The 17,243-nt window shown below is 43.2% G+C and overlaps 1 long non-coding RNA gene across 2 annotated transcripts in view; it reads right to left on the reverse strand.

The window, feature by feature from the left end:
• Positions 1-6,353: 6,353 nt before the first annotated feature.
• Positions 6,354-17,243, reverse strand: part of LOC143667544 (uncharacterized) — a 92,723-nt gene continuing 81,833 nt past the window's right edge. The window contains exon 6 of one of the 2 annotated variants that reach the window (XR_013168087.1): positions 6,354-9,674. This is a non-coding gene — a long non-coding RNA (uncharacterized LOC143667544). The other variant, XR_013168088.1, reaches the window with a different exon arrangement.

The following is a 17,243-nucleotide window of genomic DNA, read 5'->3' on the forward strand; positions in this document are numbered from 1 at the left end:
CGTGGGGGATGTCTCATCATTTCCATGTTGTCGCTCTATGGACAATGAATCTCCATCCTCTTAATGAACAAAGCGGGCTTCTGAGTGGCCGGACAACATGTCACAAAGGAAAGGCTCTGAAATCCAGGCACTCTGTCCCAGGAGATTGCCGCAAGATTTTTGCTCAGCATCTGGTCACTTTTACTTTGGTCACAATTGCAATAAGCTTTCACGATCTAATTTCACACCAGGAAGCAGATCAGAAGTCACGGATGGAAGAAGAAAAGGAGTTTGCTGGAAGTTGATGGTAATGAGAAGCGAAGCCCAATGTCAGCTTCACAGTAAGAGAGGAGAACGGCTCTTAAAAATAAAATAAAAAGCAAATGTGGTCATTTGAAAAGCCAAAACATAGGGGAGCATTTAACACAAGGAGAAAACCTGCCTGCCCACCTGAATCAATCACAGCATGTCATTTCAATGGAGTATCCATATGGCATGAATCCTTAGAGAAAAGTTATATTGTATTTTGGTGACCTTTGATTAAGAAAGTGGAAGGGAAAGTAAAATGCTTATTGAAGTGCTTCCACAAAAGGCCACTAAAATGAAAACAAATAGCTTGGGTTTGAAAAGGGGACAAACTTAAGTAATCTGCAAGTTAACTTCTGTGGAATGGTTCATTCTCATGCTTTGCCTGGTAAATGAGTGATCAGGACAGGAGGTGCCTTAGGTGGCTATATGTTATCAATTATGGTGACAAAGAAGGAGATAATCTACCCTGAGAGGAAACAAGAATTTTAAAATAATGTCGCAAGCCTTTTCCTGCTGTTAAGACCTCTTTTTCTCCAGATGTGAAGCTGCTGAAATTGATGTTGAAAAAAAAATTTGCCAACATTGACCCCAACTGCCCACAGGGGTGCACTTTGCCAGTGCTGGCATGTCTGCTGCGTTTATTCTGGCTCAGAACTGCAAGCAACATCAAAGGAAAGGTTTGTCAGTGCTGCCCATCCCAGAGAGATGGGTGCAAGGGCCAGCACCCAGGGAATGGCCCTCAAATACATGTGAGCCCTGAGGGTGGACAGGTTTCTGCAGCCTGCCTTTGAGCCATCTGTGGCTGATGAGTCTTTAAAGGGAGCTGCCTGGAAGGCTGCTTTAAACTTGGCTAGTGTCATACTGAATCCCCTAGAGCCCTCTTTCAGATCTACCGGCCAAAGTCTTTAGGGTAACACAGGACAGAGACACATGAGAAAGAACCACAGGAGAAGACTGGCAAGAATATATCTCTCATGCGTCTGTCTGTCTGTCTGTCTGTCTTCCTCTCTCCCTGCCTCCACATGCTGCTTCCCTCTTTATGTTCCCAAGCTGCATGCCTGCCTCTCACTGAGTCTTTCTCTGCTGTTACCCCTCTCTTTACTGCTCTCACCCTCATCTTATACAAAACACATTAAGATAGTACCAGAATGCAACAAATGCTGTGAGAAAAATAATACCATCCTTATTTTGACAGATGAGAAACAAAGGAGAAAAAAGGAAGTTTCTGCCAGCTCCTCAAATCAAACAAGCCCCAAAATATGCAGGTAATAGAACTGACTGCAAATCCATTACTGCCTAACCCCAAGCCAGAGTTCTTTTCAACATATTAAGTGCATTAAGAATAAGAAGAAGTGAAGACATGCTCCAACACTGGAAAGAAATCATGTGAGGGGCAAGACAGAGATTTTTTTTTTCATGAATTGTTGGCAGCATTTCCACCAGGTAGGGAAGCCCCAGGAGGCACTCTAACAAGTCTTGTTCCTAGGAGTGCCTAAGCATTTTCTTAGGAGCTCACCCCTTTCTTTAATGCTATGGTCTGCCAAAGCTACTCGCTTTAAGTGGACAACATCTAACTGCTCTTAACAAAGCATCAATAGCGACATGGATCAACAACAACCTCCTTACTGCACATGGCAGCTTACTGCACCCTGGCCAAAGCGCTTCACTCCCATCATCTCTTCTGCCCTTCTTGGCATCCACAGGGTGACAGGGAGGATTCAAGGAGATGTACATTTCATAAACTGAAATGCACAAGGACATATTAGCCAAGGGCATCGTTGTTACAGTTATTAATATTTATTTAAATCCAGCTCCTCGGTATAATTGTCCTATTTTTTCCTTTCTGGAAAGTCCTGTCGATTCTTCCTCTATCTACCTCTTCAATCCACCCCATCCCTGATCACCATGGTCATGAACCTATTAAGAACCTCTTCATCTCACACAGAATTCCTTCCAGCTGAGTTTCCTGCTCCCTCCACCTCAATTCATTTTCCCACAGCAGCCAGACTTAGTTTTTGATATGAAAATCTGATCCCTCCCACCAATGAATCTGAGTCTCTCTGCAACCCATAAGATACTGTCCAAATACCTATTGTAGTTTCTAGACTCCACGACCACACACTTACCTGTTACTGGCAGTCTCCTGATTCTTCAAGCCCAAGCTTTACCCGAACTACCTGTTCTCTGTCTGAATTGCCTTCTGTCTCCTTTGGGGAATCTAACAAGAGTGGGCAAGGAAGCCCAAAGACCACCCCTTGTGAGAATTAGTTTCCCATATTTGATTCTATGTCTGCCACCATTGCAGTAGGCAATAGGCATTGAGTAAACTCTGTTACTCAATGGCCTTGCAACAACCTGTGCATCCTTTGATTACAAAAATAATGATTAAGATACATATAAAAATAATAGTAATGATAGCTGTTAGTATTTTATCAAACCTCTTTGGACCACAATTAAGAGCTTTCTACAGAATACTCCACGCTCACCACAACCCCATAATTCTTTTATCAAAACTGTTCCTATTGGCCAGATGAACATTCTGGGCTCAGATAAATTATTTAACATGGCAAACATCACATAATGAGCAATGATGGAGCTGCAGCCTCTAGGGCCTTCTCTGAAACCCTAAAATCAAGGCCCTCATCTCACTGTATCCTGGTTACTGGTTTATCCCCAACCTCCTTCTCTGGCTCTGTTCTCCCCAATAGAGTAGCTAGCTAAATTTAAAAATGAAGTTACAAAAGTTAGATAAAGTTTTAAAAATTCAGCCCCTCAGTTGCACTGGCCACATTTCAAAAGCTCAATGGCTGTAGTGGACAATGCAGATATGAAGTAGACAATGTAGATATGAACCATTTCCTTCACTGTGGAAAATTCTGCCCGAGTGTGAGCCTCTTGCAGTCTAGATCTGAATCTCTATACTGGAGAGGTGAGTGCTTAGAAGGCAACTCAATGAAGCTATCTATGTGTTGAGAACCACGCCCCTGCCCTACCCACTAGATTTTCTTATACTCCAGCTACAATTTAAATGCCGCTGCTTCTGAGAATTAGATTTGTCAGCTCCATCATTGCACATTGCCCCTGTAGGACTGGCTCTTCCCAACCTTCATCCCAATCCCAGGGAAAGGAGACAGTTTCCCAGTTACTGGTGTGTTTTGATTTGCCAAAGCTGCTGGAATGAAATATTACAGAAATGGGTAGGCTTTTTCAATGGGGATTCATTAAGTTTAGGTGACAAATTTACAGTTCCAAGGCCTTGAAAATGTCCAAATTGAGGCATCAAGGGGGAGATACCTTCTCTGGGGGAAGGCTGCTGGCATCCGGGGTTCCTCTGTCACATGGGAAGGCACATGGCGACGTCTGTTGGCTCTTCTCTTCTGATTCTCATAAAGGACTCCAGCGAGGAGATTAAGACCTTGAATAGGCTGGGTCACATCTCCAAGGAAACAATCTAAGCAAAGATCCCCACTCCCAACAGTCCACATGCACAGGGACGGATTAAAGGAACAGGCTTTCTGGGGTACCTGACAGATTCAAACCAGCACACAGCCCAGCCCCTCCCTATGTGTGCCATGAGGACGGCATCCGTGCAAGCCGTTTAATGTACTTAGTTCTGGGTTCTAATGTGAAATTTTGGAGCTAGCATTTTCTTTTTTTCTTCACTGTTGAAGTCGTGAATGGGATCATTTCTCTGTTAAACATTCTGTCAGTGCCGACTCTCTCAGGAATTCAATAGGTTTTAATGCTCTATTTCCATCCTCCACCCCCTTAAAAAACATAGAGGTAAGTTTTTCATTTATCGTCAACACTTCTCTTAAGAATAACAATAGTGCTTAACATTTATTTTCCAGTCTAGAAATTGACCTTAATTTAGCCATCTCTTGGGTGTTTGAATCCTGGCTCAATTGGCTTTGTTAGCCTTGGGCAAATTATTTACATCATTAAGATTCTATTTAAATTTTTTTTTTCAGTTGAACGGGAAAGAATGTTACTGACCTTAAAGGATTATGGTGAGAATAAAACCAAGGTAATGGATATCAATTTGCTTAACATAGTATATGAGATGCAGAAAATGCCGAATTTTACTGTTAATGGTTAACGTTATGATATATATATATATGTTTTTTGCATGTGCAGGCACCTATATTTTTATTTTCTTATTGGCTATGTTTTGGGAATGTCACCTAGCTCCATCCTCTATACTACTGCCCAAATCCTGCTGAAGTGGACATGACTCTCTCAGCGTTTTCAGACAAGGCAGCGGCTTGGAGCAATTCAAAGAATTGTTCGAAGTCCGCACAGTGAATGGAAGGCAGAGCCAGGGTTCCATCCTGAGGCTGAAGGACCAAAGATCTCCCAACTCCACCCAGCATGGGCTCCCATTTACAAGGACAGCTGGGGAACTGCTGGACAGCGCGGCCCAGAGGGTCTGGAGATAACTGCAGAGAAAGCAGCAGGCTCTCTGGAGTGTCGGTGATGCGCAGCCTTCCTCTAACGCTGTGAATCCGCCAGGGAATTTTAAACTGCGGGCCTCCCTGGAATCCATTAGCAGAGAAGAGCATTCCATTCTCAGCTACCGAAGACATTTAGATTAACACTTTGGAAGAGAACCAAGAAAAGAAATATCAGGCGGACTGGCGAATCAGGGCAGGTACCAAAAAAATCAGACATTCTCTCACTTGGAGATCCTTTGTACAGATTTTACTGACTTGGCACTGAAACAACATTTACAACAGGGTAAAGGTTTTCCCGCCCAGGACTCCTGGAATTCACGACACCTGTGATGCTGAAAATGGGCCATTATGGAAAATCTGCACTTTAAGACAAAACGCTGCAGAACCCATGCTTCATGTATCCCTCAGTTTATCTCTGCCTCTGTGCTTGGCCTTGAGAAATACATGTTGCTTCGTACATAGCTTAGAAATTTCAGTTGATTCTGCAGATTAAAGCAGGAAAAAATAAAAAGAAAGTGCAGCATTTCCAGGGCAGGGGGGAAGGGGAGGGAGAGAATCAAACTGTAATATAATAGTTTGAGGAAGATAAAATTCTATGCACAAATTAAAATATTTTATATGTGTGTGCTTATGCCCCCCCCCCCCCCCACATGCATATAATCTCTTGCCTGAAAGCACGCTGGTTCATTTCCATAAGAAACAAATTTCTGGTTGATGCTGATGGAGGCAGTTGCACACTTTATCACTAAGTGAACCAGGGGCCTTATTACAAAATATTTCTAAACACACAAAATTCTGTAATGGGACCCTCCCCCCAGAGGCCAGGCCCACAATCTGTGTACTCGCCGTGTGCTGCATATGCACAGCTACATGTTTCCACGGCAACTAATGTGGCATATATGAGCAGTTCAGAATCGCTGGCATGCAGAAATCCTAAAGCCTGCTGACTTTATTTTTAGTCTGAACGGTTGGATTTCACATTTCATTCGCGTTTAGCTTGCTTCTGTTTCCTAACAAACACCACACGCGCAGGCACGCTCCACCAGATGTCTATAGTTTATCATGCAAATATTACATGGAAGCGATAATCATTATTAACGAACATAATCACCCGAAGTCGCGAGGAATATCATTCACTGCCAGTTTGTGCGCAATCCCTTATGTCCCAGAGTCAAAAGGGAAAAAGGAAAAAATAAAAACCGTCTGTGGTCAGATGCACGCTTGAACAAAGAACATAGTTCGTGTCCTGCCGTGGGGCTGGTTTGAAATTTCTTTCTGTTTATACAACATTTCCCCCCCAAGGACAGAGTTTACAAAGAGGACAGGATGGGCCACATCTTCTTTTTCTTCCACAAGCTTCTAAAGATCTCCCACTCCTCAAGTCCAACCTCCAGGGGTGATACCAGCCAGTTCTAAGTTGGGTGTGGGAAGTTCTAAGGTGGGTGCAAATCAAGCCACAATCGTCTCGATTTCTCCCTCTCTTTGTTCTCTTTCCTAGCAGTCGGGTCCTTTCCAGTGTGGCCACCTCTTGCCCTTTTGTTTCTCTTTGGCAGAGGTCACTGAAGTGCAGCCTGCTGGACAGGTCAGCCTTTTACAAAAAACAAAAATTTTTTTTTTTTTTTTAAAGGTGAAAAATTAGCATCAACTTTTAAAACTTGGGAGGCTTCACATAAAAATCCAGATTTTCAGCTTCTTCCAAAAAAAAAAGAAAGAAAAGACAGCCTGCAACACGGAGCCAGCACACCTGACGCCTCCAATGGGCTGAGCCCAGTAGGATCGGCTTTTGTTAAATATCCAAGCACAACATGTTCTTTCTAATGCTTCATCGGGCTTATGTCACATGTTTTCCTACCTGGATCCTTTCAGAACCCAACTCCATGCTGGATCAAATGGACATCTTCATTGTCCCTTGCATCTTCTTCAACTTGCCCCAGGTTCTGATTTAAGGGGAATCTTAGTATCCTTTTTAAGTTCTTCCTTCCTCCCTCCATGCCTTTTTCCTTTTTTCTTTCCTTTCTGCCTTTATGTCCCCTAAGTAATTTCTAAGTACTATGTGCCTAGCATGTTTCCAGATGGTATTGATGAAATCAGAGAAAGGCCACATGGCTCATCAACTCAAGGATGCACAAGTTTTATTATATGACCCTATTTCTCAGACAAAACAAAAGGGACATACAACTTGACTTTGACATCCAATGCCATGGTTTCCTCATTTGTAAAATGGCCTTCATCATGATGAAGGTCAACTTTGATAATGCATGTGAAGGACTTATTCCAGTGATTGGCTAATAATTATTAACAGTTTTAGCAGAAGGCAATCCGACCCAGGGGTTAAGAACACGGGCCTTGAACTTAGTCCATCCTTCTGCCCCCCTTCCTCCCTTCCAACTTCCTTCTGGATAGAAGACAGGGTCTAAATTCTGGCTCCCCCATTTCCTGGTTATCTTTGCACCTTGGCTTTCTCACCTGAAAGATGACTTAGTAATGGCTAAACTGGGAGAGTTGCAGTGGAGGTTAATGAGAAAGTGTCTAAAAAGCATGCAACACAGTGGCACATAGTAGGTAAATTAATGGTAGTTTCAAAGATTTTTTTTTTTTGCAAGAGTCTTAGAGACATACGATTTAGCAGTAGAGTAGAAAGTTAGAAATTAAAGCTGTTCCAGACTCAGCACATGTTATCTATCAGTTACCTATTGCTACATAAGAAAAATACTGCAAAACCCAGTGGTTTAAAATAAGAATAAACGTTTATTATGTCTCACATTTCCTGTGGGCCAGGATTTGAGAGTGGCTCAGCTGGGAGGTTCTGGGTTGGGGTCTCTTGTGAGCTTGCAGTCAAATTGTTGGCCAGGCTGCAGGCATCTCATGGCTTGGCTGGGGTGAGGGATCCACCTCCAAGGTGGCCCCTTCCCACACCTGGAAAATAGTATGGCTCTTGGGAGGTGTCTTCTGTTCCTCTCCGTGTAGACTTCTCCAGGGGGCAGCTTGAGTGTCCTCACAACATGGCAGCCAGCTTCCCCCAGAGCCAGTGATCCAAGACACCAAGGGAGGAGCCACCCTGCTTTTTACGATCCAGCCTTGGAAGCCGTACACCACTACCCGTGCTTGCTCTATTGGTCACACAAACAAGTGCTGACTCCATGTAAGAGGAGACTGAACATCGTGCCCTTAATCTTTGCACATATATCCATAAACCACCAGATGATAGCAAAAATACTGGCACTAGATATTAATTATTTTATGATCGACTGACTTGAAGTACCAGATGTACACTACAGGCCTAAGGGAAAAATTAAAAGTAGGGTCCAGACCATTTTCAGAGACTTTCTGAGACTTGTATGGAGTGCTGAGTGAGAGGTTAAGTAATCTGCACCTACAATTAGCATCTGCGCATACTTAAAAGCACGTTATTTCATTCGATGTTCTCAAAAGTCCTATTCATTCCTTCTTTCCTTCATTCCATCAAGTACCCACTGGGTGTCAGATACTGTACTAGGTGCCAGTAAAACAACAAAACATAGTACAGGCTTGGCTGTTGTGGAATTTGTCACCCAGAAGGAAAGTCACCATTTCATTAGGTCCAACGTGTATGCGTCACGTGGAGTAGATAAAAAGAATGTATAAAAACTATATATTGAGAGTTTTTCTTGGGCTAGGCATGGTGGTTCATTCTAGACAAACCTTCTTTCATTTAATTAGACCACCTCCCTCTAAGACACGTCCTGTGAGTGCCCCATGTTCTTATACAGGGGGAGGCTCAGCCTTGGAGAATGAAGTCAGTGACTCAGGCTGCACGTCACACAGCCTACAAGTAAGACCTGGGTCCTAGCACAGCTGTGCCAAGGGGCCCGGCTTCCCATTCCAGTTGGGTCTCCCGGGTTGTGCGCCCTACCTTGGGGGTGCTGTATCTCCTGGGAGGAAGGGTGTCTCCTGCGAATCCACACAGAGCTGCTGTCTAGGCCAACAATAGCCCCATTATTAAGAGGCCCTTGAGAGTCTCATTTCGTTACCTCCCAGGACATTCTGCAGTAAAAGTCAAGGAGGTGAGGAGACAAGAAGGCAGTGAGACGGAGCAGAGAAGTTGACAAAAGGAAGCTGAGACAACTGCAGCGGCCAGGCTGGGCTACGTTGGACTTAATTTAGTTGGTAAGGAGGTGGGTTACTTTAATTTGATGCCAAATGGTGGGGGCAGACACACACCTGCTGCATGCTCTTGGAGGGCTTTCTCCGCGGCAAGGAGGAAGAAAAAAGCAAAGAACAGCTCTTCTTCCTCCTTTGCTCCTTTCCATTTAAAGGCCATTAGATGTGGCCAAACAGTGTGTGTATATGACTTGGGGTTGGGGTACAGGGGCCTGATGCAGGACCGGGAGTCATCTACACAGGGTGACAGGTCAGTGCAAGGGTTTGAGCCTGAATGGGGAGCATAGGGCATCCCCATGGAAGGGCAGCCTGATGTGGGGTGTCAAAGCCCTAGGGGAATAAGCGAGTGCTGTCCCCATTTAGGGTGAGCTTGGTGAGGGGCTGTGGGGTCTGGCAGGGAATGGAAAGCATCTGCTCTACAATATCTCCTTCCAAAAACCTCTCCAAATTTTAAAATGATTTTAGACTCAGAGAAAAGTTGTAAAAACAGTGCAAAGTATTCCTAAGTGTCCTTCTGCCACCTTCCCCTAAGGTTAGTCCCGACAAAACCCTAGCACTATTATCACAACCACGAAATCAACTAACATATAGACCTTATTCGAATTTCACCAGTTTTTTTTTAGTGATGTCTGCTTACTCTTCCAGGATCTTATCCAAGCCGCCAAATTAGATTTCATTGTTATTTCTCCTCCCAATCTGTGACAGTGCCTCAGCCTTACTTGACCTTTCATGACCTGGACATTTTCAAGAGTCCTGGTCAGTTCTTCTGTAAAGTGTATCAGTCAGGATTCTCTAGAGAAACAGAACCAACAGGAGAGATCTGTAAATATGTGACTTATAAAGGTATCTCATGCAACCGTGGGAATGGAAGACTCCAATATGGACAGGGCAGGCTGTGAAGCTGGCAGCGCCAATGAAGGGTCTGCATAAACTTCACAGGAGAAATTCACAGGCTGAAGAAGCAGTGAAAGAGTCTCTCCTTCCTTAAAAGCCATCCGCTGATTGGATTATTTCATGTGTTGGACACACCTTAGTTGACCGAAGATGTAATCAGCCACAGATACAATCAACTAACTGATGATTTAATGCACCAGCCTTCTGGTTTATCAACCAGCCAAGATATATTCTTGCAGCAACGGCCAGGCCAGTGCTTGCCTGACCAGACAACTGAGCATAATCATTTGGGCAAGTTGACACCAGAACCCAACCATCACATAAAGTTTGCCTTTTGTTGGGTTTGTCTGCTGTTTACTCATGATCAGATGGAGACTGTACATTTTTGACAAGACAGCTATAGAAGGTGCATCCTCCGGGGGGTGCATGATGTCGATCTTAGTCCCGGATATTCACTATGAACACTTCATTAAGGCAGTGGGGAGACATGAGCATCTGCTGTACTTCTCCCTTGCAAAGCCATTATTCTCCCTTTGTAATATATTTTGTGGGGAGATTCTTTGAGAATATGTAAACATTTTATTCTCATCAGGCTTTTTATCCCCAAAGTTAGCATTTATCAATGGTTCTTGCTTGCAACAGTTATTACTGTGGTGTCTGCATAACACCCATGACTTTCCTGAAACATGGACAACCAGATGGGATTTGCTTCCTTCCTATAAGAAAGCGCATCATGGTCTGAGACAACCCATTCCAGGTCTGAAAGGTTTGGCCAAGAAGACCTCAGATCAGGTCAAATCGTAGCCCTCAAGCTTCTCCCCAGTGTCTCTTAGGTCAACAGAGAACAATCTTCTCCCCACTTGGATATTCTCTGAGATGTCTCAAGCGTAATGAGTTGCCAACCTCTAGGAAGGCCCTAACAAGAAGAAAGTAGAGGGGCATCCCTCTAAGTGGATATTCCAGTGGGGTCTATAAGGAACCAGCAAAGAATGTGGTTGAGTAATGATCGTTGGCTCAAGAAAATAAAGGGAAGACCAGGGTCCTGACAAACCAAAGATCTTACAGCTGCCCCACAGGAGGCAGCTACTACTGGGCTCTAGCCTTTTTCTAACAGTGTTTTGTTTTTTTTTAAATAGTTTTATTGAGATATTTTCCTGAGTCATTTTTTGAATCAGTTTCCCATATCTTCTGTGTTATCAAGAGCATATAAATTACTCCAAATGTTTAATATGATCAAATAATAACTATCAGAACAAATTCTGTTCACATTAAGCCATACACTCCCAACGGGGCATCTTCAGCCTGCAGGCCAGTTGTGCATACCCTCTGATAGAATTCTCTTTCTAAAACCCAAGAATCTGGTCACTTTCCAGGCTGCCTCATCCTACATGGGCGATGTGTTGAGCTTATAATATGTCACATGATTTTTCCGCTCATATTTTTAACTGATTCTTGGCTTCTGCATCCAATAGACGAGCGGATAGAATTTTGGATGTGAGAATTAGAGCTAGCTTATCCAAGAAATGCTTCATCATAACAGATTTAACCCTATGTTCTTTAGCTTCAAACTTGGCTGGAAGTATAGAAAGTAAGTGTGATTAGCCGAGTCTGCTTCCCACACAGCAGTTTCCTTAGGCTATATTAGTTCTTTGTCCTGCTGTCATGCCTCTCCTCTGTCCTCAAGATCGAAGAGTCTTCCACATTTTTTTGGTCCATTTTCTAGACTAGAATATGATATAAGGCTAGTCTGGGAAACTTTTCACAAAATGGATTTCAATCCATGAGCCCACATATTTTTGTTTCCTTTAATTAATGAGTCACTCATTGCCTTTATCCATGCATCCAGGAGATAGCTGCACTTTCTTATAGAAAATATTTCGATGATGAAGTTGTAAGGATGCTCACTAGAGGTCAACATATAGAATGTTACTCCAGAAATGGAATGTTGGGGAGACACCTTGGCATGGTGGCAAAGTACAGGGACTCTGAAGCCTGGTTGCTAAATTTTAAATCCCAGTTTAAAAGCCATGTGGAAAAAAAAATAAAAATAAAAAAAATAAAAGCCATGTGGAGCATATTCCTTAGCACTCTCTGCCTCAGTTTCCCCACACGTAAGATGTGATGAATACTGGAATCCATTTCATAAGATAGTGGTTAAAAGAACAGAGGATAATATACATAAAGCACCTAGAATATACACAAAATCTTTAAAGGAACCTCAACAAATATTCGATAGTCTTATGATTTCTGAAATATGTAAAAATTTACTCAGGAAATGGAATAAGAGGGACAAGAAAACAACACAATAGTTGAGTAAGAGAGAAAGCTCCTTTTTTTTTTGTACAAGTTCAAGAAAGAACAGAAAGATCCAGCAGAAACTTCCATCTTAAACCAAGCTGGCATCTCTAGTTTTTATCTTTCATGTTTGGAGCCTGAGTCTCCAAAGACAATAGCAAAGGGATTGTGTTTGATCAATCAAAAGCAGCCCCCTTGCTTGTCTTCTGAGACTCTGAATTAAAACCTCTATGCAGGATTCTGGGGAGGACAGGACCGGCGAAGGGGCGGGCAGGTATTCAATGTTGAGTGGGCTTTGATGTCAGGGAAACAGCTGAGATAAAAGAGCTCCTCCCATCAGAGACGAAATTAAAATGGGAAACATTTCATTAGGCCCAGTCCCAGGAAGGGAGCTGTGGGCGGTAGGGGAGAGCAGAGGGGACAGATTCCACAAGTCAGCCCTGTCGGCAGTGGGGAAGCAACCAGGTCTCCACAGGGACAGTTCTTCCCCTCGTATCCTCTTGGGGTTACCACTGTCCCAGTGACCATCACCCCAGGACCACTCTGCTAAGGGAACATAGGAAGTCAGCAATCTTTCGAGTTAACTTTCAGGGCACATGGCAAGCTGGTGCCCACCCACCTGTCTTTGGTCTTGCCTCCATCTCTATTTGTCTATTCTCCATACCCAATATCTGTATATGTCCTCACCAGTCCTGGCACTCACCATCAACATGAGACTTTCATTTCATCAGCCTCTAGTAATGTTATTTTCCCTGCCTAGACCACCACATCTTCACTTCTGCCTGTCAAGATCCTATACATCCTTCAAAACCCAGCTCAAATACCACTTCTTCCAAAATACCTTATAGAGCCTACCACCAATGCATCTCTTTGATGTGTCTAGTGTTAGCCTTTCCTTGTACTTGGGTTTTAAATCATGCAGTGGATCTAGTTAAGTTATCCCTAGGTCAACGACCAACTCTGTTCCTCCAAAATGATTTATTCGTAGGTAGGAGTAGGAGAATGTGATTCCTCTTATGCCAAATTGAATCAGTGCTGAAAATAGCCTTATGCTAATTATTTCAGAGATGGAAAATTTACATACAGCACACGGAACACTATTTGTTCCTTCCGTGACCATAGGAGACACCGCTAGTCATCCATCCTTCTTTACTTATATAGAACCTGGCCTTGGAATCTTTATCAACATGCTTGATTTGGCATCTGAGATGATGTGCCACCTCTGAATGAATTCAGTGGCACCTTCCATTACATATGATGAGGCAGAAATCCCAGGAATAAATGTCCTAAGCACCTCTAAGAGCCAGACGGAGACCCGACTCCCCCAACCAGTGCCCTTTTGGGTACACCATGCTGCATCCCAAATCCATGCATTAAATATAATGATATACATAATATGTGTGGGTGGGTGTGCCAAATTAAATGCCAAAATGAAAATAGAGATTTTGCAAGAAAGCAACATCTCCCAAGATTTGTTCCAGTTAATTACATGGAATATTAATGTGCGTAATGAAAACACAGGGATCTTTCATCTAAGTGGTCTCTTCAAGACTTTCCATATCCTGTAACCATTTTGATATGCATTTTGACTCCTGAAAAGAAAAAAAAAACAGTATTCAGAATTTCTCAAATGCTTTAACCCATGAGATTCTTTCAGCTGGGCTAACATCATAGGAATAGTAGAATTTGACAAAGTCCAGCTTGGAAAATGCTGATGAAAAGAAACGAACAAAGATGCTGGATTCTTTCCTTGATTTGTGTCCCCACACTGTAAGTCAAGTGAGCTCACATGGGTGACTTAGTTTCTCTGATTCTTGTTTACTTCATTTAATGAAATAGGTGAAATAGCTACTTCAAGAGTGTTTTAAAAGAGCTAGCACATGTCAAATGAGTGGTGATAGTGAGTGCTTAATAAATATTCATTCCATTACCTACCCCCTGTTGCATGGCCCTGGAACCATTTCCTCAATCATGATGCTAGCCTCTGAAATTAAAATTATGTTTTGCTACTGTTTAATTGCTGAGTAAACACTTTGACTCTTGTACCTTATTTATTCAGCATTTATTCAAAATAAACTTTGTTGGGCCAGAAACATTCAATGTGTTTATCAGAACATTTCATTTTCCTTCCAAGAACACAGGGTAGCTGCTTCCCAGCATGCCTCACCACGGTTTCTGAGTTGTGGCCATGAGATGGGGGGTAAAGGATGTGCAGTATTTCTGGGTCTGGACTCTAAAGGAACTGTGGGATCCCTGATCCATGCTCTCATTCTCTCCTGTCTGTGTGGCTGGAAATGGTAGAAGAAGCCTGGAAACCTGCACTCCCAAGGTACTACTTGGGAAAGAATGTCTCTGGATGGCCACTGAGCTACAGATCTGCCATAAATGGAGAAAAGCAAAAAACCAATAAACACAACAAAACTTCTGATATGTCAAGCCACTGAGATATTGTCAGATTGATGAGTTTTGTTTCCATAGTCTAGCCCAAGGTGTCCTGACCTCAGCATGGCTGACCTTTGGGATTGAGCAACTCTTTGCTGTGGGGACTGTCCTCTGCATTGTCAGAGGTCTAGCAGCATCCCTGGCCTCTACCCACCAGATGCCAGTAGCATCCTCACTCCACCCTCCAGTTGTGATAACCAAAAATGCCTCCAGATATTGCCAAATGTCTTCCGGCAGGGAAAGGGGCAAAATAGGCCCTGCTGGGAACCACTGGCCTCACAGGAACACACCAGCACCTGGGTACCAAGGATTCTGATGACGTGCAATTTCACTGAGAGGCTGACCTGATTCAGTTACAGATCTCACACAACTGTTTGAAGACCTGATAAAGATGCAATGACTTACATAGTGTTCTAGCTTCTGACAGATTCACTGTGCCATGTGTCTTTTAGGATGATATGTCCATGGTGAGAAGAAAAATGAGATCAGCCAATCTGATAATTTGATTTTCAAGATAATTTAGGGTCTACCACACCTGGGTTTCATGTATATGTCTGTATCTTGACATCTCTTTGACCTTATTCAGAGTTCCAGAATCAAATCAAATCATTTTGAAAGCACTTTGTAAAACAGACTCCAACTGGATTCCTCCCCACAGAATACTGACCTCAGGTCATCGTTCTAGCTTGAAAGCTGCTGAATTGCGATATACCCGAACTAGAATGGCTTTTAAAAATGGGAACTTAATAAGTTACAGATTGACAGTTCTAAGCCTAAGGAAATGTCCAAACTAAGGCAACCAGGGAAAGATACCTTAATTCATGAAAGGCTGATCCACCTGGAACAGTTCTATCAGCTGGGAAAGCATGCTGGTCCTTTGTTCCTGGGCTCCATGCTTTCAATCTCTGTCCGTATGGGGGTTCCTCACTTTGCTTCTCTGGGTCTGGCTTTCATCTCTTGATTTCCCTTGACTCTCTCCAGGTTCTGGCTTGCTTAACATCTCATGGCGACATCTGCTGGGCTCCCAGCATCTCCAAACATCCACGTCTCTGTTCACATCTGTATCTGCATCTGTGTCAGTTCTGCTCCGAAGTTTCTGTTGGCCCTAAGGTTTCTGTCATTTCTCTCGGCTCTGTCATTTATGTAGATTCTTTGTTTCTGTCATTTCTCCAAAATGCTTCCTTTAAAAAAAAAATCCCAGTGATCTAACCAAGACCCACCTGGAATGGGTGGAGTCACATCTCTGTGGAGATCATCTAATCAAAAGTTTCCAACCTATATAGTACTGACTCAGGATTAAAACAAATGGCTGCCTCCACAAGATTGAATAAGGATTAAAACATGGCTTTTCTGGGGTACATAATATTTTCAGGATGCACAGTCATATATTGATAAATCCCAAAGACATGTTACATAAGTCAGGCTTCCTGAACTCCCTTGATCCTGAAACTTGTATTTCGTGGTAACATCAGTTTCAAAGAATTTATTCTGGGGTATAATATGTAGTCGGGAAGCAGAGAGGCATAACTGTTTGCTGCGGGGGCTCTAGCTCCAGAATATCTGGGATCTCTGCTATTAACAGAAGTGTATTGGCAAATGCCTCACCCTCTCAGTGGACTATGGGGGTAATGACACCACCCACGTCACGGAGATGTAATAAGGGGTAGACGGATGTGAAGAGTCAAAATAGAACTTGTTAAGAGCACAAGCTTTGAAGTGAAACAGACCCTGGTTGCAGCTCTGAGCTTGACTCTAAATCTCAGTTTCTCACCCATAAAATGGAGATAATAACTTGTATGGGTGGGTGGGGGGACTAAAGGAAAACCATGCATGTAAAAGGCTCAGCATGGCTGTTGACATAAGAAGTCCCAGAAAACGCCAGCTATCATCTTTATCACCACCACTACTATGGACGGAATGGGGAATTGTCTCACAGAAAGAGTTTTCTTATCTAATTTGCCTAGTAATCAATCAAAAATCCAAAGGGACTGTCGAGTAAAATGTTAAATAAATCCTGAGGAATAACGATGAAACATTCATAATATACGCTCTGCACTAAAACATCTTTACAACCCTCCAAGGGATTAGTCTTTTTAATTTTATATGTGAGGAAATGCTGAGATGATATTGACCTGAAGGCCTTGGCAGTGACTTTTACACGTGGGCATTCGATGCCAGAGATCATGCAAGAGCTTCATGGGACAGAGTGTGAGGGGCTTGTGGTCATGACAGAGCCCCAGGAAATGCTCCAGGGTTGACAGCATCTGTTGTAATTTCACTACCCTTCAGACGTTAACCTTCCTGGACATAGGAGGTTTAATCCCCACAGAGTTGGGCAGCTATAAAGTGGCTACTGGAAAAGTCTAAGTGTCTTCCTTCACAGTGCAAGAGGCTCGCTTTCCCCAACCACTTGAATTGCCCCAAACCCATAATCTTGACAAATGGAAATTCATCATATCACAAGGATCTGCTCCAGGCATCCGTGCAATCAAACTCCGATGCAACACCCGTTCGTTAATGTCTCTTGTGTTAGACGTGAGAGACAAAAATTGAAGAACAATCACCATGGTTAGTTCTTGAAACAGTTATCATGGCTCATGGTCGGTAACTTTGTGCTGCGCACTTACCCTAAGCCAGGAGGCAGCGTGATCCATGTGTCTTTGTGGCAGGTGACAGAAGCTCAGCCCAAACAGACGGAGAAAAAGGAGGAATGTACTAGAAACTTCAAGG

Source organism: Tamandua tetradactyla, chromosome 23 (assembly GCF_023851605.1).
Source record: "Tamandua tetradactyla isolate mTamTet1 chromosome 23, mTamTet1.pri, whole genome shotgun sequence".
NCBI lineage: Eukaryota > Metazoa > Chordata > Mammalia > Pilosa > Myrmecophagidae > Tamandua > Tamandua tetradactyla.